This window comes from Seriola dumerili, unplaced genomic scaffold, assembly GCF_002260705.1.
Source record: "Seriola dumerili isolate Sdu_G_001 unplaced genomic scaffold, Sdu_1.0 BDQW01000449.1, whole genome shotgun sequence".
Taxonomy (NCBI): Eukaryota; Metazoa; Chordata; class Actinopteri; order Carangiformes; family Carangidae; genus Seriola; species Seriola dumerili.
The window spans coordinates 2,648,124-2,671,265 of NW_019174704.1; the positions used below are offsets into that span (position 1 = coordinate 2,648,124).

Here is a 23,142-nt window from a genome sequence, read left to right on the forward strand (position 1 = left end):
GAGAGAGAGAGAGAGACAGGCTACCAGAGGGGCGGATCTTTATGCCTTAAGGAGGCCCTGCCCAAATGGGCAGGTGTTAACGAGCCGCCCTCCTGGCTCCGCCCACCAGCCAACTCCCAGAACTGCAAGAGAGAGAGATGAGTGAGGCAACATCCCGGTTGAATGGAAAGGGTCGTCACACCTCCTCCTTTGAAATGGGGGTCCTCACTATCTCCTCAGTAAATTGCTTCCCTAGAGACAAATATCCACCACAGCATATGATTGTTATTTTGACAGCCAAGTATCATGAACACACAGAAATACCTTCAATACCAGGAAGAGTATCCCAACAGGGGTTTGCACAGCAATTACTGATACTGCACGCATGCACTGTCTGGAAAGTTCTCAACAACAAGGTCTACAAACATATGGGAACCCCAGTATATCTGTGTCATTATTTCATTTATGAAATCTTTGACAGAGCCTATAAATATAGTTGCCATTGAAATCCATCTATCCATCCATCGATGCGCCTGATGATGCTCCTGTATTTTGATGTATATTTTATTTCTCATTGACTGGCACAGACCAGTCACCTGTCAACCAGTCACTCATAGAGAATAACTCTCAACTGGAAACTCTTTGTCAGGAAGTTTTTGTGCAGTAAATGTGGTCAGATAAAATCCTAAACTCATTCCTTAACACACCTTCATTTATTTGCAGGGTAATCAATCACAAAACAATTACCACTTGCAAGAGTTAATCATCTGAAAGAGTCTGTACACCCAAATGATCAAAAAACACTGATAAACAACATTTACTAAATTTAACATCAACATCTCTTGCCATTATCAGCTATGTTGGAACTACTTTCTATTGAAGAACTAGTCTCTGAATAACAGATCTTGTTCTTATAATATTCTCTCATCTAATCTTTCCACGCATTCCCTTACTCCCTTCTCATATTAGTCACAGACCACTTTGCTTTAGAAAGCCGTTTTCTAGCGTCTAACTTTATTTCAAACCATTCCCTCCATATGTCTGTGACTGTCTCAGTACAGCGCTGCTCTGATGACACACCGTAGACAGATGTACTACAAATTTTTCCTAATTCAGATTGTAACGGCCATTTGTTTATGTGTGTGTTTATTATTTGTTGTTGTAAACATTGTTGGTACTGGGGGTGGCGCTGTGGGAAGTTCCTGTGGGAAGTTCATTTATACATCCAGGCTAATGAGGCCAGGTGTGCGTGAACTGAGGCAAACAGTTTTTGACCGTGGCTGAGGCACGGCTGAGGTCTGGAGATAGGAGCAGTATTAAATAATAGGCTACCGGATTGCCAAACGGATGTGCTGTACTTTATTGTGCTTATGTGTGGAAGCAATAAATAGAGCAAAGCAACGGGAATTGTTTGGACAATGTTTATTGGGAGCCAAGCTCAGTGCGCGTCAATTAATTGCACCGGCACGCACCTGCAGTAAGTGACAGTGGAAAGACACTTACATTAGTCAAAAACTGCTTCATGAACTTTGAAACTGTCGTCACGCGTTGCCTGGGTGTGATTGAGGCTGGATCACCTGTGCACATCGGAGTTGCCAGGGAAGACGGGGAAACCGACAAAAGGTATCCAGCTGCCGGGAACAACGAGCCACGCCAACTGCGTATCAGCCAATGGGGAGAAGCCAACTCGCCGACACCAGTACCGGGATCACGAGGTGGATCCGGAGCCACTGCAGGACCGGTTAGGGGGTCTACTATCACCGATTCTTCCTCATGAGGTATGATAGCGCTTCATAATAAAAATGGCCATTTTTTAGAGCGTGTGCACACATTTTTGGGCGTAAATCCAAGCTTGGTGGCTGAAAACGACATTTGACTTTGACTCTGACTTGACTCGTTTCAGTTCCGTGTTCGTGTCGGACTGTTGCCATGGCAAATATAAACAATAACGATGACGCGTTGGACATGCCTACGGAATCTGCTGGAGATGCCGCTAATGACTTGAATGAAAATGTGACGTCTATTAAAGACTCAGAGGAAAATGGAGAAATCAAGGCAGATAAATCAAAACGTGTTGTTAAATTAACTGCCAAGGCACTTTGTGAAAAAATTGAAAGGTTACAAGGTAAAAGAGGCTAAATTAAACAAAGCAAGTAACTTAAGGAGGGTTGTGGAAGAGTTAATGTCAGAGAAGGATTGTGAATCTGAGGTCAAATGCACTTTTGCTAAGTATGTTGTTTTATGTGATGAAGCCAAAGCATTACATGATTCATTGATGGGTTTGTTACATGGTGATGAACTTGAAAGACAACAAACATGGTTCAAAGCAAAATTGCTGATAAATAACGATTTCATTGATGGTGTGCAAAAATGGTTTACACAAACTTTCAACAATGGTGATGAAAATAGGTCATCACAGGTTGAAAAGAATGATAAAGGTGAAAATGAGGTCATTGATGATGTGCACCCTGAGGACAGTGTGTCAAATGCTGTCAGCAAGCATTCAAGCAAACATAGTGCTGGCAGCAGGAAAAGCAGTAGCTCCACAGCATCTGCACGCATTAAAGCAGAGGCTGAGAAGGCCGCGCTTGTTGCTCGTGTAGCAGCCCTGCAGGGAAAGCATTTGCTGGAGGAACAGGAACAGCAGCTACGGAGACAAAGGGAACAGCTTGAACTAGAAGCTGAAATAGCTGCAACAACTGCAAAATTAGCAATTCTCCAAGCTTCAGACAGCAAAAGTGTATCTTATGCTCCGTCAGATGGCATGAATTCCTATCTGCAAAAGAACGCTCAACAGCAAACAACTTCCAAAACTCTCAATCTCATGGCAAAGGAGTATGAACATCCTTCAGGAAACTCATTAAGGCACAAAAGGGAGTTAACACCAACACAGAATGATCCATCCTCATTGATTGCACGTCCCAAGGAGACAAATAAACCAAGCCTGGAGGCTCATGTCAATAAAGACTATGAACATTGGCCTAATGTGCATGAAACAGCACAACATGCTCTCAATGTACCTTATGCTCAGCCGTCATTGGGTTTCATACATCCTGTACAACCGCAACTCAAAGAGGCATCTTTTGGAGGCATCTACCACATAATGCAGAAACAGAATGAGATTACAGCAGCTCTTGTTCAGCAGCAGCGCTCAATGTCTTTACCAGCTAGAGACATTGTTCGATGGAAATCCTCTTGAATATAGAGCCTTCATTCGTGCTTTCGAACATGGTGTGGAAGACCGGGCTAACAATGCTGACTGTCTGTACTTTCTGGAGCAGTTCACTAGGGGGCAGCCTAGGGAACTTGTGCGCAGCTGTCAGCATATGGCTCCTGAACGTGGTTATGCACTGGCAAAAGAACTTCTACATGAGCACTTCGGAAATGAGTTTAAAGTTGCATCTGCATACACAGAAAGCTCTGGCATGGCTTCCAATTAAATCTGAGGACGTGAAGGCTTTGCAGGCCTACTCTTTGTTTCTGCGCGGTTGTTGTAACATGATGGGAGAGCTTGACTATATGAAAGAGCTGGATACACCAACCACCATGAGAACAGTAATGTCTAAACTGCCATTCAAGTTGAGAGAAAGGTGGAGAACTGCTGCACATGACGTGTTGGAGAAATATAAACGCAGGGCACGGTTCACAGATCTTGTCACTTTTATTGAACGTGAAGTCAGGATATTATCTGATTCTGTCTTTGGTGATATTCAGGACTCTTCATTTGTGAAAACTGGCATGAATATTGGGACTAAGCCACACAGAAGGGACGTGAGAGGAAACAGCTTTGCCACCACAATAAAGCTTGCTGATGTTTACGAACTGGAAGGTAAGGGTAATGGGGTAAGGGAACAAGGTACAACTGAGAAATGTAATCCCACTGTTTGCATGTGTTGCTCTCGTGAGCACTCATTGGAGGAGTGTCCACAACTAAACAGGAAGAAGCATCGGGAGAAAATCAACTTTTTGAAGGAGAAAGGGATTTGCTTTGCCTGCCTGTGTACTGGACACATGAGCAGGAGCTGCCAAAGGCATCTTACTTGCAAAATCTGTGGTAAAGGTCATCCCACCGTGCTTCATATTAAGAAGGAAAGAGCTAATACAGACTTAAAACAGTTCAAGGAACCAGCAAGCAGTGGTGCATTACTTTCTCCAGGAACTTGTGGGCATACAGGGGCCGGAAAAGATGATTGTGTCCTGTCTATACTGCCCGTCAAGGTTAAGTCCAGCAAGGGAGGCAATGTGATAAACACTTACGCGTTCTTGGATCCTGGTAGTTCTGCCACTTTCTGTTCTGAGAGTCTCATGCAGAAGCTGAGTATTGGAGGAAGACGTGCAAACTTTCTCCTGCGCACCATGGGACAACAGAAGGTGGTTCCAACGTACACACTGAATGGCCTTGAAGTGTCTGGTCTTAACAGTGAGTGTAATTACCAGCTACCAGTTGTGCTCACTCAGAGTCAAATGCCTGTAACATCAGACAATATCATTACTCACAAAGTCCTGGCACAGTGGTCATACTTGTCAGCCGTTCAAATTCCAAGCATAAAGGCCAATGTTGACTTGCTGATTGGTAGCAATGCTCCCAAGTTATTAGAACCCTGGGATGTCATCAACAGCCGTGGAGGAGGCCCATATGCCATAAAGACAGTGCTGGGTTGGGTCATTAATGGTCCCATGCAAGGTGGTAACATTATTAAACCAGACGTCGGACTAACTGTTGCTGCAGTGAATAGGATTTCTGTTTGCCATCTGAAGGAACTGCTGACTAACCAATATATGCATGACTTCAATGAGAAGACTTATGAAGATAAGGAAATGTCGAGAGAAGACAAGAGGTTCTTGGAAATCACAAGTCACTCTGCAAAACTATTGGATGGGCACTATAGCCTGAAAATGCCTTTTAGGAAAGAGCATCCCAATCTCCCTAACAATCTCTCTATGGCCAAGCAGAGGATACTTGGTCTTAGGAGGAGATTTGAGAAAAATAAGCAGTTCCATAAAGAATATGCAAGCTTCTTTAATGACGTCATCAGCAAAGGCTATGCAGAAAAGATACCTCAGCATCAGGTGGACTGCGAAGAAAGAAAGGTCTGGTATATCCCACACCACGGAGTTTACCATCCGAGAAAGAATACTTTACGTGTGGTATTTGACTGTGGTGCAACTTTCAAGGGAACATCACTGAACAGCCAACTCTTGCAGGGTCCCAACCTTACTAGTAGCTTGCTTGGAGTGCTCACAAGGTTCAGGCAGGAGCCTGTTGCTTTGATGGGAGACATACAGCAGATGTTCTATCAAGTAAGGGTAGCAGAGACAGACAAAGACTTCCTTTGTTTCCTTTGGTGGCCTGAGGGTGATCTGAATCAAGAAATGGCAGAGTACAGGATGACTGTGCACTTGTTTGGTGCTGTCTCATCTCCTAGCTGTGCTTGCTACGCACTTAGGAAGACCGCTGAGGACAATCAGGCCCTCTTTCCAGCTGATGTGATTCAGACAGTAAAGCGAAACTTTTATGTGGACGATTGTTTGAAGAGCACATCGTCAGAAGAGGATGCTATTAAAATGATTGAGGATCTAACAGCTGTCTGTCAAAAAGGAGGCTTCTGTCTGACAAAGTGGGTCAGTAACAGCCATACAGTGCTCCGGACAGTTGCAGAGGAACACAGAGCCAAGGACTTAAATGAACTGGATCTGGATAGGGATAATCTTCCCTTAGAGAGAGCCCTTGGTTTGCAGTGGTGCGTTAAGAGTGATTCTTTCCAGTTCAAGATGCTGATAAAAGAAAGGCCTTATACCAGACGTGGCATGCTGTCTTTGCTCAGTTCAGTGTATGACCCTTTGGGGTTTATTGCACCAGTTATACTTCCTGGCAAAGTTTTGCTGCAGGAGCTGTGCAGGAGAAACTGTGGTTGGGATGACAACTTACCCCATGACATACAACAGCACTGGACAAAGTGGTTGGAAGAACTTACAAGGGTGTCAGAGTTAAAGGTCACGAGGTGCATTAAGCCGAAGGACTTTGGGCAACCTACACAGGCCCAGCTGCATCACTTTTCCGATGCAAGTGAAGGTGGATATGGCACCGTTAGTTACATACGGGTGGAGAATGACAGGCATGATGTTCACGTCTCCTTCCTGCTTGGCAAAGCAAGAGTTACACCACTAAAACAGGTCACCATCCCACGCCTGGAGCTTACAGCAGTGGTTCTTGCTGTTCGTGTGGACAGGATGTTAAGAGCAGAGCTGCAGCTACAAGTGGAGGACTCAAACTTCTGGACAGACAGCACATCTGTGCTGAAGTATATAAGGAATGAGGACAGGCGTTTTCATACCTTTGTGGCAAACCGGGTTTCAACTATCAGAGAAGCTACAAATGTGTCACAATGGAGGTATGTGAATACTAAAGACAATCCGGCGGATGAAGCGTCCAGAGGCATGAAGGTGGAGGACCTGCTGATTGACAGCAGATGGATCGAAGTGCCCAACTTCCTTTGGAACCCAGAAAGGTGTTGGCCAGAAAGTGTTGTGGAAAATACTATTCCAGCAGATGATCCGGAGGTCAAGAGAGACTTCACTGTGAACACAGTAATCATCAAGGACTCACCTAATGCCACTGACCAACTTATCACCTATTTCTCGGACTGGATGAGGCTTAAAGTTGCAGCTGCTTGGTTCCTCAAGGTAAAGAGATTTTTGTTGAAACTAAGCCAGAAAAGAAAGGAGTTGCAGGCTCCAGTTGCAAACAATCCTTCCATTGATATACAGGTGGAGATGAAGAAGGTCAGAAGTGCATTCGGGGGTCAGAGCGTTACATCAGATGATCTGTTGGAGGCAGAAATGTCCATCATTCATTTTTCTCAGCAGCAGCGGTTCAAGGAGGAAATTGATACACTTTCATCAGGAAAGTCTGCAGTCAATAAGGAAAGTCCCATTTACAAACTGGATCCACGCCTGGAGGATGGTCTGCTTAGAGTTGGAGGAAGACTGAGTAGGGCAGCTTTGCCAGAGGTAACCAAGCATCCACTCGTCTTGTCAAAAGATCAGCATATTGCAACTCTCATCCTTAGGCATACTCACCAACAGCTGGGTCATGGTGGAAGAAATGTCACATTATCCAAGCTGAGGAGGAAGTATTGGATTACAAGTGCTAACTCTGCAATAAGGAAAATCATATCTGAATGCTGTACTTGTAGACGCTATACTGCAAAGACAGGTGAACAAAAAATGGCAGACCTGCCAATGGAGAGGATCTTGCCTGATCTCCCTCCATTCACGAACGTTGTCATCGACCATTTCGGGCCAATCGAGGTGAAGAGAGGGAGAAGTCTGTGTAAACGCTATGGAGTAATTCTCACCTGTTTGTCGAGCAGAGCTGTTCATCTGGAGGTGGCAAACTCCTTGGACACCGATTCATGTATTAATGCTTTGCGACGATTTATGAGCAGAAGAGGCCAAGTTTCTCATGTACGGTCTGACAATGGCACCAATTTTGTTGGCGCAGAGAGAGAGTTGAGGGAGGCCACTGCAGGATTAAATCACAGCAAAGTGCAGGGAGCATTGCTGCAACATGGAGTTAAGTGGAGTTTTAACCCACCGGCAGCCTCACACTATGGTGGCGCTTGGGAGCGTGTCATCCGCATGATTAGAAAGGTGCTCAGCTCTGTTTTGCATCAGCAGACACTGGATGATGATGATGGGCTTCATACAGTTCTTTGTGAAGTGGAGGCCATATTGAACGATCAGCCCATCACTACACTGTCTGAGGATCCCAACGATCTGGAGGCTCTTACGCCCAATCACATTCTCCTCATGAAAGGGAAACCTGCTTTACCACCCGGACTGTTTGTGAAAGAGGACCTGTATGTGAGGAGAAGGTGGAGACAGGTTCAATATATTTCAGACTTGTTCTGGAAACGTTGGGTGCAGGAGTACCTTCCTCTGCTTCAGGAATGGCAAAATTGGAACCAGGAGAGAAGAAGTTTCATACCTGGGGATATTGTCTTGATAGTGGATTCGACGGCTCCTCGTGGCTCTTGGATACTCGGCAGAGTGATGGAAACCTTTCCTGACAGGAAGGGGCTGGTACGGTCTGTTCGCCTCAAGACAAAGTATAATGTTATAGAAAGACCTATAACCAAACTTTGCTTATTAAAGGCAGCCTTAGAGGTCTGATGCAGTGTGTTTGTGTGTACAAATATCAGTTATCTTGTTTTTGGTAACATTGTGTGCTTAATGGATTGTGTCTGTACTGATTTGAATTGTTGTGTCTGCCTGCCATCAACAATTAGGGGCCGGAGTGTAACAGCCATTTGTTTATGTGTGTGTTTATTATTTGTTGTTGTAAACATTGTTGGTACTGGGGGTGGCGCTGTGGGAAGTTCCTGTGGGAAGTTCATTTATACATCCAGGCTAATGGGGCCAGGTGTGCGTGAACTGAGGCAAACAGTTTTTGACCGTGGCTGAGGCACGGCTGAGGTCTGGAGATAGGAGCAGTATTAAATAATAGGCTACCGGATTGCCAAACGGATGTGCTGTACTTTATTGTGCTTATGTGTGGAAGCAATAAATAGAGCAAAGCAACGGGAATTGTTTGGACAATGTTTATTGGGAGCCAAGCCCAGTGCGCGTCAATTAATTGCACCGGCACGCACCTGCAGTAAGTGACAGTGGAAAGACATTTACACAGATCCTTTAACAGCACTATTGAAGCTGCATAATGTCTTATCTTTTTGCCTGCTGGTTTCCCTGAAAACAGGATTTGATGCTCTGCAGTGTGAACGTCTTGTTGTTACTCTTGGGTAACATCTTTGTTAAACTTGAGTGTTTGGGATAAGAATACAAACATGTTCTTACGTGAGGCCCATTGTGTTTTTTACTGTTGTATGAAGGTAATAATGCCCTTAGGAATATTCCTTGATTATGAGTGCTCAGTTGCAGGTATTGCTTCACCACTATATACACAATCGCAGTACAAAACGCCCTCACAGGTCTTCATGCCGTAACAGTTATTTTCTTGCTATGTTCCTTCCTCTCAGACAGGCAATCACCTTTTCAGAACAGGGACAAAGAGATGTTCTGCTCAAATAAATGATGTAAGTCTGGAGCCAGTCTGCTTATTGTGCACTGTTACACTTTGGGTAGAGGACAGGGGTATATGCAACTGAACATGATTTGTAATCCAGCAGATGACTGTTTGCTTCCGCCTGGTAAATAATTCAAGTGAAATTCTAGTTTTAAAGAAGTACATGTTTATAGAATAGCTCTTCCCCTCCAGGTATAACATTCACCAAAGAGTCTAAATCAAAGCTAAGACAAAACCTGCTTCCACAGCCCTTTCCAGACACAAACACAATTAAAAACTGATTATGATAACTTTTAATAATGTACATCAGTCGGGAGTTGTATATGTCTGATAGCATATGGATAAATGATTCAGCCACTGTTGCATGAAACAAAGCCATAATGACAGGATCGGTTACGGTCTTGTGAGAGCTGAGGATTATTATCATAAAAGGTAATGATTTGGTGATACAACACATCAGAACAGACCACATGGTTAAATCTGATGTACAGTATACATGCAGATAGTCTGTCTAAAGGCCACATGACTGTCACAAACAGAGCTAAATAATCGGACTGACAGCTGATAATGTTACTGCCGGCTTTGTTAGCTCACTTTATCAATATAATAGACAGACCATGTATAAAAGAAGAAGAAAAATTTAAAAGTACAACATTTCTAAATTGTTGATATAGATGGTGAATTATTTGGCTAAACTTGGCATGAGCAAATATAATGTCAGCCACATTAGCTCTGCACTTAATACACAGTTTTGTTGTGAATATTTGAAAAGAGATTTGATATAGTAGGTCTAGAGTCTGACCTCTACCATTGGCAGTCTAACTCTAACGACATGATAGTGAAGTAGAGATTATAGATAAATCAATAAGTTGCTGATTCCAGCTTCTAAGAGGTAAGGAGTCGATGCTTTTCTTTGTCATATATGACAGCAAACTGAATGTCGTTGGGTTTCAGATACAACAAGACATCTGAAGACGGCAACTTGGGCTGTGGGAAATCATAAAGGCCGTTTGTCACTATCCTCTGACATTTTACAGACAGAACAGTTAATTGATTGATTGACAAAAAAATCCTCAAATTAATAGATCTGAATACAACAGCATGAATGGATCACATGTTCATCCTTCCACCATAATATTTCAGGGAAAATCTCCCATTACAGGGTTTTGTACTGGAGGCGGTCATCCAGAATGAAGACCACATCCACTAACATGAGGAATGAATTAACGTTTTTATAAAATATTAACCTTTAGGGAAAAGAGCAGAGGCACTGTTTCACACAGAAAATGCCATGCATACCTGCTATATATTTAATTAGTGTGAGTGTTGCTCAGGCGGTTATCTATTAACTGAATTGATCATGAGAAGAGATCATTCATGTTTACCACCTCATCTTGGAGATTCCCACAGCGTTTTATATTCCAGACAAGCTCTGCCTTGTCTGAAATAGAGTGTCTGTGCTTACATCAGAAAAAATTATTACATTTTTCATGAAATACAATATTAGACTTACAGTGCATTCAGAGGGTATTCAGACCCTTTCACTTTTTACACATTTAATGTTGCAGTTTAATGCTAATCATTTAATATTTTCCCTAATCAATATACACTCAATACCACATAATGATAAAGCAAAAACAGAATTAAAGAAATTTTTGCAAGTTTATTAAGAGGGAAAACTTAACCCTTGACACTTGAAATTTAGGACAGCTGCCTCCTGTTTATCTTGATCATATCTAAGAGGTTTCTACACCTTGATTGGAGTCCACCTGTAATAAATTCAGCGGATTTGACACGATTTGGAAAGGTACACACCTGTCTATCCAAGGTCTCACAGCCGACAAGACATATCAGAGCAAAAAAACCAAGCTATGAGGAGGAAGAAGCTGCCTGCAGAGCTCAGAGACAGGATCGTGTCGACGCTGGGGAAGGCTTCAAAAACATTTCTGCTGCATTGAAGGTTCCCAAGAGCTACCTCGCCTCCATGATCCTTAAATGGAAGCAGTATGGACCGGGACTCTTCCATGAGCGTAGCCGCCCAGCCAAACGGAGATCTCCAGAAATCCTGTGTGGAGATGGGAGAAACTTCCAGAAGGTAAACCATCATTGCAGCGCCTCCACCAATCTGAGCTTTATGGCAGATTTGCCAGACGGAAGCCTCTTGTCAGCAAAAGACACCTGAAAGCCCACAGGTGTCAGAAGAAGTGTCAGTCCACTGGCAGTCCCCATTCAACTTGACAGATCTTCAGAGTACCTGCAGAGAAGAATGGCAGAAAATCCCCAAATCCAGGTGTGCAGAGCTTGTCGCGTCACACCTGAGAAGACACAAGGGTGAAATCGCTGCCAAAGGTGCATCAACTGAGTACTGAGTAAAGGGTCTGAAAACTTATGACAATGTCATATTTCAGTTTTGACTTTTTACTAAATTTGCAAAATAAATCTGTGATTCTGTTTTTGCTTTGTCATTATTTTTTTGCATGAAAATTGAAAAAGTGAAGGTGCCATTATATTGCATAGCACGACCACATATTTAATTATACTATTTAATACTATATGATTATAGTAAATGAGGCAGTTGTTTACGCAGTTATGTGTAGTGGTAAAAAAAACCCCGTAATTTCCTTGATAGCAGGATGAGTTACGGCAGGTGACTGATCAATCAAATTGTGCATTCACTTGACAGTAATTACTCAGAGCAGCACTTTAAAATAAAAAAAAAGTTGGGAAAAACAGACACAAACAGCCCAGTGAGTCACAATCAGGTGCTGATGTGTGAGAAAAAGACTGCAGGTCAAATACTGACATTAGTGTGATACGTCCCAGTTGATGACACCCTACCCAACAGAGTCTGCAGTGAGTGGATGTTAATTTAAAGTCAGTATTGATCAGCTGGATTGTCCTACAGTAGTCCACAAGTGCTGATTTGATGCATTTTTAAACTGTGTGATTAAAAGGTCTATTATCCTTAAGTACAGAAACGGACATAACTGTAGTCTCATCCTTTCTTCATATCCTGTTTGACTGTAGGAATCACTGCTTCTTTTCCCCCTTCAGTCACAGCAAAGAGGAATAGATTTAGAAAGACTTCCAGGATGGAGATGGTGTCAGAGATCCTCAGCTGCCTTCCAGTACTGACCTCTGGTGGTACGATATCATATGACTTAATAGTTTTACCACACTTCCACCACAGAGCCATCAGCAAACACTTCAACTCCCAAATGCAATAAATGCAAAATCGTTTATCTTAATATAATATTGGTGCAAGGATTACCATCTTACAGACTTTTGTAAAACATATTTACACCCTATACCTACACCACTGCAAGGCAAATGTAAAGTAGCCTATACCCTATGAGAAGCTATAGTTTTCATGTTTTAACTGCAAAGGACTGCCTATTCTGAAAAAGATTTCCCAATGACCCTTTGTATCAAAAGTAGAGTTTGACAGTTTGTCGATGTGTAAATTAAAACAATTAAACAATCCTTGTCCATAGTAGATTATTACCATGCAAATACTTAGAATCTTGTGTGATAGTTGCACGTATCAGAAGTTGTTTATATTATAATATCCAGATTCATTATTTTTATATGCACAATTTTCCCCTCTACTGTGAACAGATTATATTGCATTAAAATGTAAAAATAAATATAATTTCAAAGTTAAAAATCGTAGACTCGCTTTTGGCACTGTTTCAGGTAAGGCAGTGTCATATTCATATATAGCTCCCAGTATTTCAGTAATCTATGATACATTTTTTATTATGTTAATGCTTTATTATTTTACAGTTCCTATAATGTCAAAATAATTTCCCAGGACATATAATTTCCTTCAGCTTTTACAAACAGTTATGTAAGTTGGTACTCCAGGAACTTTCCTAATCTTATAAATGTTAGCTCCCCTCTAAATTAAAAAACCGAGCGTTACCCCTACTTAGAGTAAATTTGCACAATCTGCAATACGAAACGTAGTCACACATGGTCAGGATTATTTGAGTTCTTATTTTTGCAACTTTAAGGTCACTGTAAACAAAATGAACACCAACAACAATAGTATGCTGAAACAGTCGTCCTTCATTCCTGCATCAGCAAGTTAGCACTAACAGCAATTTTGCCCTTCACCCCTCAGCCCTGACCCCCTACCCACTTTTCCTCTGGCGTTGATATGTTTTGCTTTAACTGTCCTCTCTTATATTAAAATGTATGTATTTAGATTAAAGTATTACCAGCTCTTAGGAACTGCTGGCAGAGGGAGCGTTACATAAAAAGTTGGCTTGCCTTTTGTGTGTGTGTGGTTGCATCTTTGTATGAACATTTACGCTTACGCCGGTGTTTATGCACTTTCTTCACTTACATGTGTGTTGGTGTGCATGTGTACAAGCCTGTGTGTGTACGTTAACTGTATGCATGTTGGTTTCTACGTTGGCCTGTATATTATATGATGCTATAACTGAGGTCCCTGTATGTCCATGTTGTGCGTGGGCATTCATGTGTCTGTGTGTGTGTTTGTGAATCTGGCAGGCAGCATTGTTCACAGCGGCGGTGAAGGACACATCACCATGGTGTGTAAACCCCCTCCACCCCCCCAGCAACTATAAATAGCTTTCAGTGTTTTTGCAGTGTGTGTCTGTGTTTGTGTGTTACCCTCTACTTCACAGAGTTACCGGACTGTTGATTAGGAGAGGGTGAAAGAGGAAGGAAGAGAGAGAAGGTAAGAACATGACAGAGAAAATAAGCAAGAAAGAAATGAAGCTAAGAAATTTTGAGGGAGAGGAGGCAAACAAAAATAAATAGATTAAACTCCTGACCAGAAATGAATGATAACTTTAAGATCGTAGTCAGTGTCACCTGAGTCATGGTGACACTAACAGATAGGTTAAAATCCTTAAAAGTATTTTCATGCATGACCATGACCTACACATCCCTCATACTTTTATGTTCGGCATGTGAAAAATGGCCTATATAAATCCTAATATTCAGTATCTAATTACACATTAAAGCTAATTATAAGAGCAAATTATTACTGAGCGACTTCAAGCCAAAACAAAGTTCAAACAAGCAAGTCCATCGGCACAGATTACAAACATCCACAGCTATGAGTGACTTAACTTGCAAACCAATGCAACATTAAAATTGAGATTATGAAAATATATACAGTCCACACAGTACGTGCAACAACTCAACGTCCAGGCTGATGTTAAGGCATTTATAACCTCTGTGTCATCAACTACTACAGCTATGCATAAATGCACACACAGACACAGTAGGCAGTTTAACCATCAAGAGAAGACAGGGTAGAGTCATTTGAGTCATGCTAAATGAAGACCACTGGCCACTGTCCTTCCCTTCATGGAGGACAAGTGTTCTCCATGTCATTTGATTTCCCGCTGTTTTAGTTCCGCTCTGGTAATTTTGAGTTTGGCATTGCTATTAGCTCAATAAGATACTCATATGGCGCAGACGCTGTGATTTTAGTGGTAATAGAAAATAATCTCACTGGTAGGTTTCTATCAGTGATGACTCTTATCTTAAACAGCTTTTTGACAGAGGTGTGCTGCAGTCTGATTGGTTGACACTTCTTACTATCATCGAACGACGTTAACTTCACCTGGCTTGTCTCCAGTAAGACTGCAATATGCTGTTTGACCACATTGGTTGGCTCACATTACAATACACTGTGATCAGAAGGGGCGCTGTTTCACATATTGGAATTCACTCAATCAACATCAGGAAGAGGTGTCAATTTACTAAGTACCTTTAATTAAATGTACTAGAGGGCACAGTTAAAAAAAATCTTTATTGAATAAACAATCAAAAAGGCAGAGCTGAATTCCAAGTCAATATATGACTCCCCAGTATTATAAGGGTTTTTACACACTGTACTGATACCTTAGTTAAAGGAGATAGTTCTGGTTATTGGACGTGGGGTTGTGTGAAGTAGTTATGCATAATCAGTGTATTACCTGCAGTAGATTCGGATCAGCGCGCTGCCAGGTAGGAGAGACAGCAGGGAACACAGTACTTTCCTTTGCTACTACATTTTTCTTCTGTGTCCGTGCTCCCAGCCGCCTCTTTGTAAGTGACAGCACGCTGATCCGAATATACTGCGGGTAACACACTGACTATGCATGACTACCATGTCAAATAATCCAAACTATCCCTTTAAGTAAAGCGTCTGAATATTTCCCTCCACTACTGAACATTAGTAATGAATTATTTAGGCATGCTGGTTCTATGGCTCATATCATGTGCATTCTGGCTCATTGGCATGGCTTCCACGACACTAAAATGGAAAGGGTCCATCACCAATGTCATCAGTTCCACCTGTGCTTTTCCTGCTGAACAAATCACAGTCAGCTGTGAAAAAGATATACTCTGAGATTCTTACCCTTGATTTAAGACTTTATCCTTTACCTACTACATTTAAATATTGTACTTTTTACTCCACCACATTTATGTTACAGGTTTTAGTTACGTTGCAGATTTTTAAACCTGCTAAATGACCATTATCTACCCACACAGGTGTTTTCACTAACACTTCCCAATTAGACCTTTTTCTCAGGACTGTGTGGGTGTGTGCAGACTGCGCCTGATTGACAACTCCCTCATTCTTCTGCTGAGTTTGTTGCACTCGCCAGGGCAGCACAACTTACACTGTTATTATTGGCTGTGCTCCATTTGGCCATGCCAGCGTGCCACTCATTCTATAGCGGCAAGGGAAGGAAAACCAATTTAAATGGACCACAGTTGGCATCTGATGTGGCAGGTATAATCTCTATAAGTTGATAATCAAACAGCAGCAGGCAGTGGATATCCTGTGGTGACCTTTAATTTCATCTTTTAAGTGTAGGCAAAGACACCATACAGTATCTTGTTTAAGGAAATCTAGCAGATAATGCCTAGATACTTCTCTTTTTATTGAAGTGACAGTGATAGCTTGTTCTAAAAAATAGAGGGAATCTCAGCTTCTGTTGCTTCCTGAGGAAAAGCATCATTTCATTTTAAGGTGGATACGTAGGCATTACATGCTACTGGCTGGCATTCATTATAATCGCACTCTCTGGTATGCACTGCTGTTTTGATTGTTTGATTCATGTATTCATTTCATGTACTGTTTCCATCACTTTGTCTGATACCATGAGCATGGCTGCTACATGTTGACGGTATCACTTCCTCCGTAATAAGGAAGTAGAGTTCAGGAGAGACATGCCTGGCTTTGTCTCTGGGGTAATTCCTCACCCAGTTTATCTGATCCAAGGGTTTATTTTCAGGTCCCACGCAATAAAAGTGTTTATCATATCATCTGTGTGTGTGTGTGTGTGTGTGTGTGTGTGTGTGTGTGTGTGTGTTTTCTTGATTGTTTTGTTTTCTTTCTGTTTGTTAGATCTCTCTCATCTGACAACTGTCACAGCCCGGCTCAGGGCTTGACAAAGGAGGGGAAGCCGCACATGAGTTGTGACTAAAAATAAGTTACTAAAAGAGAAAGGAACTGAACACAAACCAAACAGGAAGCAAGCCAGAGGAGAAAGAGAGTAGCAGCCATTAAAACTCCAGCTTCTACTGCTTACACTGCTGGTACTACATGTTAGTTACAAGTACTGCTACTGGTGCTTCTATTACCATATCCTTAAGACAAATCCACATTTCTAATCACAGTAATGGAACACTGTTTTTGATCCCCATAAGAAAATGAATTATCCTTCGGACCCATCAAAGGTCACCCACAGTACAGCTTTTCTCCTCTTTGCTCAAGGACACTCAAGCAGGGTGGCAGTGGTGCTTCCCTACTCACTGCTGAAGACTGAACTCTTAGTCATCCCGGCCACTCAATCTCTTCATCACAATATCAATATCAAAATCACCTCTTCATCATTTTTCCCCACCAAGCTTGTGAGAAGTTTGAGGACCAAGCTATCCTTCTCTGATCATGTTGTTTCTGTCTCTCGCTTTGCACTACACGATATAAGAAAAATCAGGCCTTACCTGACTCAGTACGCCACCCAAGCCTTGGGGCATAGTTATCTGTCACCTTGACTACTGCTATGCCCTTCTTGCAGGCCTCCCTTCATCCACAGTAAAACCCCTACGGACAAATGCTGCGGTGGTGCCTTTTCTTTGATCAGTTTAAAAGGACACATATCAGTCTGCTGCTCAATGACCTCCACTAGCATTGGCCGCTAAAATCAAATTCAAGTCACTGTCTGGGGCTGCACCCATCTACTCGAACTCAAACATACAGTTTTGTGCTCCTTCTTGACCACTGCGCTTCTCCAAGGAATGTTGTCTGGCATTACCATCCCTGTATAGGAGGCAATCGCGGTCCAGTCCAGTTTTAGTTTGTGGTTCCCCAATGGTGGAATGAGTTACCAAATGCTTTTCCGGGAGCACCTGCTCACCTAACACCTAACATGCCAAACTAGCACTTACTGTGCACTTTCGGGGCACTTCTTTACCTGACCTCCTTTGCACTTTGCCTTATTGAACAGATTTAGTACTTAGTACTTACTTCAAGGACTCCTGCTGCACTGAAGCTCTACTGTTGTCCCTCTCTTATAAGTCGCTTTGGATAAAAGCATCTGTCAAATGAATGAATGTAAATGTAATCAATATCGTCAGGGTTTAAAAGTGCTATTCATTCAGATCTTATACTTCAAGTAATTTTGTTTTTTTTCCCCCCATAGATCACTGTGAAATACTATAAGGCTGCATCAGACACATCTTGCAGAGAAAGGTATGAATTCTGAGCAGAAAACCTACTACTCATAGGTATTCACAAGACAGTGCAGTAGTTTTTCTTTTCTTTTTAGTTTGTCCTTTGAGTGCAGAGGGTAGATTATAAGGGATTGTTTCTGACACCAATATAATAAGTATTATAGTTTCAAAATAAGGTGAATTAAGTCTACAATGTTGATTAGAATGAAGGACAATGACATCTGCTGGAAACTGGAAACATAAACTTTTATTTTTAATTCATGCCCCCGTTATTTTTTGCACATATTATCGGGAAGAAATGAGTTGAAATATAAAACCATCAGTCTTAAAAGCCTGTAATGAAAATCTGTCACAACATATGAATGAGAGTGTTAAGTTGCCAGTGTTTAATATTCATCATTACATCATTAATCCTGCACTGAGAGTTTTGATCAAGTAAACCTAATTATTGTGAGCAGAGGGCCCATGGGCCTCGTATGATAGAACGTCATTCAACTTTTTCACTTCACTTCAGGATCATTCATTTTTTCAAATCATACTTCAGCTCCAGCTTCAGTGGCGGATTCTTTTTGTCAAGTTCAAGCACTATGAATAAATGTATTGATGTGGATCTCCACTCCCTCGCATATCTAGGAACATGTTTTCTAGGTTCTCACTATATTGCCATGGCTACGCTATATTAACACATAAAGCAAAACAAAACCGAGGGCGCTTTAGATGAATGGATAATCATTCTTCATCTGCGCTGCTTAAGTACAGTTGTTTTCAGCTTTTTTTTCTTTTCCTCATCTCTGTTGCTTATACAAAGAAAAAAACCTATAAACCAGAAGCTGTTGGTAAATGTTGCTAGGCCACCATCGTCAAATGAACCACTGCAAGTCATGCTGTCACGTTTTATCACTATTATTTGTTCTGTGCAATTTTGGTTTATGGAATTTTCAAGAAAATGTCCTCAAACTGTACGTGTGTGTGTGTGTGTGTGTGTGTGTGTGTGTGTGTGTGTGTGTGTGTGTGTGTGTGTGTGTGTGTGTGTGTGTGTGTGTGTGTGTGTGTGTGTGTGTGTGTGTGTGTGTGTGTGTGTGTGTGTGTGTGTGTGCGTGCCTACAGTGTTTGTGGCCTGATTTTTCACTAGTATTTACAGTCGAAAGCTGTGTGTTGTACAGTAGACACGTGTTTAGTGTTGGGAATGCTAAAAATAAATAAATAAAACATGAAGCTCTGCATCTTATCATCCATCACTTTATGTGTCAGTCTGACAGCACTTGGCATCTCAGGGTGAAACTCTTTGTTCAGAGACACTTCTGGTTTCATGACAAAGTTAAATCACCAATGCACTCTTTATTATTTTGATCCAGACTTATCATAATATACTGTAGTTCAATCTCTCTGATTCGTAGTAAAAATGTGTTGATTGTAATGTTTTTATCAGCAGTCAAATCAGCTGAATGATCATATGAGCATTTATAACATTGTTGTTGTTAGAAGTTTCAGAAACTATAAGAATGAGCTGAAGGTTATTTGTACTCACACTTTATTGTAACAACCCTCCCAGCCATCATTTCATAATCCAACATTTTAAATTTAAATTTCTAAATCTATCTCCACTCTCATTGGAGCTCCAATTGCAAAAATGCACTGTACATATAAAGATTTAACTTCACCTTTGGAAAATCACCTTACTCAGACCAAATGACTATCAGCAATATATGTACAAAAAAAAAAGTAAATGTGGTTGAATTTCAAAGCTCTCCAGCAGCTCTTATTTTATAAAACAGGAATAGGATTTATTTCTTTTATAAAGATCAGATAGGAGATTTCCCCCTGAATGGATGGCCGTGTACCGTGGCTGTCCAACCCCTTCTTGTTAACTTCCTGTGTATTGTTGTCATTTGGTTTAGGTGTGTCTTGAATGCTGATTGGGAGAGAGATGCAGGCAAAGTCACCGTTAATGGGAAGTCACCTCCTCTGGTGTCTCATATCCTTAAATCGCTGTGAGGGAGGACAAGCTGCGTCAGTTTCCTCTGTAGAGCTGACACGAGACTTCACACACACGCTGAGGTAAGACCACTGACAACTAATGCACTATTACCTTAAACACTGCTATTTAAATACTCCCTCCTCTCATAATCCTGCATTAAGTCATGTCAGTCTACTGTAAAAGAAAAACAAACAAAAAAAACCTATCCTGCTCTCACCTAGCCTGCCCAGACAAGACAACCCCCTAGCACCTCATCCAGGGCAAGAAGCTCCATGTCTGTGTGGTCAGGAGTCCAGACCCATCGAGCCCACTGAACAACCACATTTTCCTCTGTCACATGGACAGTGGTAAGTCCATCAAGCCAGGATGGCTACAGGGATCACAAACCAGTTCTGAGACCCACTGCCAATGTCTCAGATCTCAGCTCAAACCGAGAGCCCCAATCCCCACTGTGAGCGCAGCCCTGCAGGGGGAAGGTTGCCGGGGCAGCTCAGAGAAAGAAGCATCACTGTGGGGTGTGTGGGCATCTGCTGCTGGCTGGGTGTCTTGGCTGTCTTCTACCCGCTGATTGCCTTGGGAGTTGTATATGGCAGATATTGTGACTGGAGAGTGCTATAATGTGTGGGGCAAAGAAATGGACATGGATGACCCATGTGTATTAGAGAATGTGAACTTAAAGGAATGTACTAGTAGTTGTCCATGTTTTATCAAATTATTTATGAATTACGTATACATTTCTGATATTTTTCATAGCATATCATATGATAGTTTTTAGACTCATTTCTTATCTTTCACATACTGTATGAAAAAGAACTTGCAGAGAAGTTGAATTTGCTTGAGAGGCAATCCATTGCAATGCACACTTCACTGCCTTTATTTTAAGACGCACATTTGAAGTACCTACACCTACTGCAGTTGGGAGCGGGGACAGTATTCAAAATCTCTGCTTGAGGTGTAAGCAAGCAAGCAAGCAAGCAAGCAAAGCCTTATTTCATTCCAGGTGGAAGCACAATGTGCTGTATAAAGCCTGAGCTACCACTGAAATTGCAACCACAAAAACTATATTTTCAAGGAACCCCCAGCATTCAAGAATTAATAGTGGCAGTCCATTATTATTGCATTCACCAGTTTTCTTACTGGAAAAAGGAAACCTCGAAGACAAACAGTGACACCAACTGACCAATACACGACATGAATGTGTTTATTGCATTACTGCAATGAAGCAGTACACTGTATAAAAACAATGTATTTAGTAAGTCTGTGAGGTGAGTGATTTTTGTGGAATACTAAAAATCAAACCAGTTGCTTTGTGAATCTTCATCTGAATAGAACATGCACAGAATGCTTTGAAAAACTGACACAATCAGGAAATTACTGGGATAAAACCAAAGGCTTTATCCTACCATGCAGTGGTACACCTGCTTGTCACGTGAAAGCCAAGTGAGAAAATAAATTTACCTTGTCAGCAATACTGATGTTCTAAAGAACCCCTTTGGTGCCATTCATACTATGTCTGATTCACTATCATCTGTGTGAAGAGTAACTATAAATTGTATAGCACTCCTAAAAATGTACGCTTTAATGTCATGTGCGCCACCTTGTGGCATGATAGTAAAGTGCTTGTAATGAAGTTCAAGAATATGAAGTCAATTTGCTTTTTACATAACCTCTAGTTAACTGTGTACATGCTGCTATTTAATCCAAAACTGCCTAATATTCAACTATAACCGTCAGATCAACATAATTTAATTTAGTGTTCACACCCAGTGTTGAAAACAATAACCATGTACATTTAATCAAAAACTATAGTTGAGCAATTTATGTCACTTGAGAATTTCCATTTTAAGGTACTTTTTATTTCTACTCCTCTATATTTTGGAGAGAAATATTGTTGTTCTTACTATGCAGCATTTTTTGTCAGCTATAGTTACTAGTTACTTTGCACCTTCCAGTATCAGAGTATTTTTGATGCTGTTTTTTGGTACTTTTACTTAAGTAAAGGAACTGATTCCTTCATTCATCAGTGACCTCACCAAAGAAAAGTGACCAAAAAAAAAAAAAATCAGTCTGCATTGTGGATCAATGTTAAAGCCTGTTATTCATTGCAAACATTTATTACATTTTTTATGATGCAAACAACAGCAAGTCCCACCCTTGTTGGAACAGCTCATCACGTAGTCATGAGGGAATGAAAGAGACACAAAGGGACAGGGACAGAAAAAGTGTGTATTACGCGCAATTCCATTGTTTCCTTTAAAAAAACATGACAATCAGCTCTCATTGTAAATTTGGCATCTTCTTTCCTACTGTTGTACTCTCTGGAATAATGGTCATTAAAAATCAAAAGAACAAGGCATGCATAATAGTTTCTGGTAATGCACATAGATCAAAGGATACCACTTATAAATACAAAATCCATGTACGATGTTCGTGTACATTTCATATATACATGGTCCCTTTCTTAGAGGTGTCATAGGTCTATCTACCTGCTCCCACTATGGGATTGTGTCCTCTGTTATCTACGCTTGGTCACTAGATTCACCCTGTAAAAAGGTCTGCGCTGCAAATTACATCTGTAGGATGAACAATTAATATCAACGACTACTAGATGTTACAACCATCGGTTTATTCCTCCCTTCATCTCTTACTGCATGTTATTATCAAGCTATTTACTCAAAAGCTTCATTTACTTAAATAGTTTTCTTTGCATCAACTGACCATTGTGCTATCTACATGATTCCATCAAACCTCGCTGGGGTTATAGCCAGTATTATTTTTCTATTAAAATTCTCCTCCCATTGCTTTACTACCACCCCATGCTTCTCTTTAAAAAAGGGAGCCCACAGTTAACGTAGATCCATTCAATGCTACTGTGCCCACAAGATATAAGTCTGGAACAAAGTATTTTAACTTCCAAGTAACCTAAATAAATGGATCACTAAGGTAAATGCACTGGTCCATTTTAATAAATGAGTGAAACAGCCACACGTCTATAGTGAGGGCTGTATACGTGGCCACACATTTTATTTATTGAAATTATGTAGAAAAAAAAGGAAAAGAAAACAAAAAACAAAAAAAAGGGACTAACCAAAACGCAGTGATTAAATACAATGTTGAATGAATGTCTTTACTGTTAAAAAAAAAAAAAAAGTGTACTGCAATGTATACAACTATGTTGCTCTCTGTCATTGCTCAAAATGAGATGCAGAGGGGGAAGAGGCGCCAGGGATTTTGATACATGTACAGATTTACAGTTATAACGCATCTATCATCACACTCAACAGATGGCAGGAAGGGAGGGAGAGAGGGCAGCAAACGACAGACACAATATAGAAAAGATTCATCCGTTTGAATTCGAACACCCTTTGCTGTGGAACCGATGCTATGCTAC

The 23,142-nt window shown here is 41.2% G+C and overlaps 1 long non-coding RNA gene across 2 annotated transcripts; it reads left to right on the plus strand.

Moving 5' to 3' along the window:
* The first annotated feature begins 1,584 nt into the window (after positions 1-1,584).
* On the plus strand, positions 1,585-22,912 carry LOC111234352. Of its 2 annotated transcripts, none has more exons than XR_002665649.1 (4): positions 1,585-1,757; positions 17,743-17,792; positions 19,672-19,831; positions 19,973-22,912. It is a non-coding gene; the product is annotated as an uncharacterized LOC111234352 (long non-coding RNA). The 2 variants fall into 2 exon arrangements; XR_002665650.1 differs by lacking the exon at positions 1,585-1,757 and adding an exon at positions 13,707-13,772.
* The last annotated feature ends 230 nt before the right edge of the window (positions 22,913-23,142 follow it).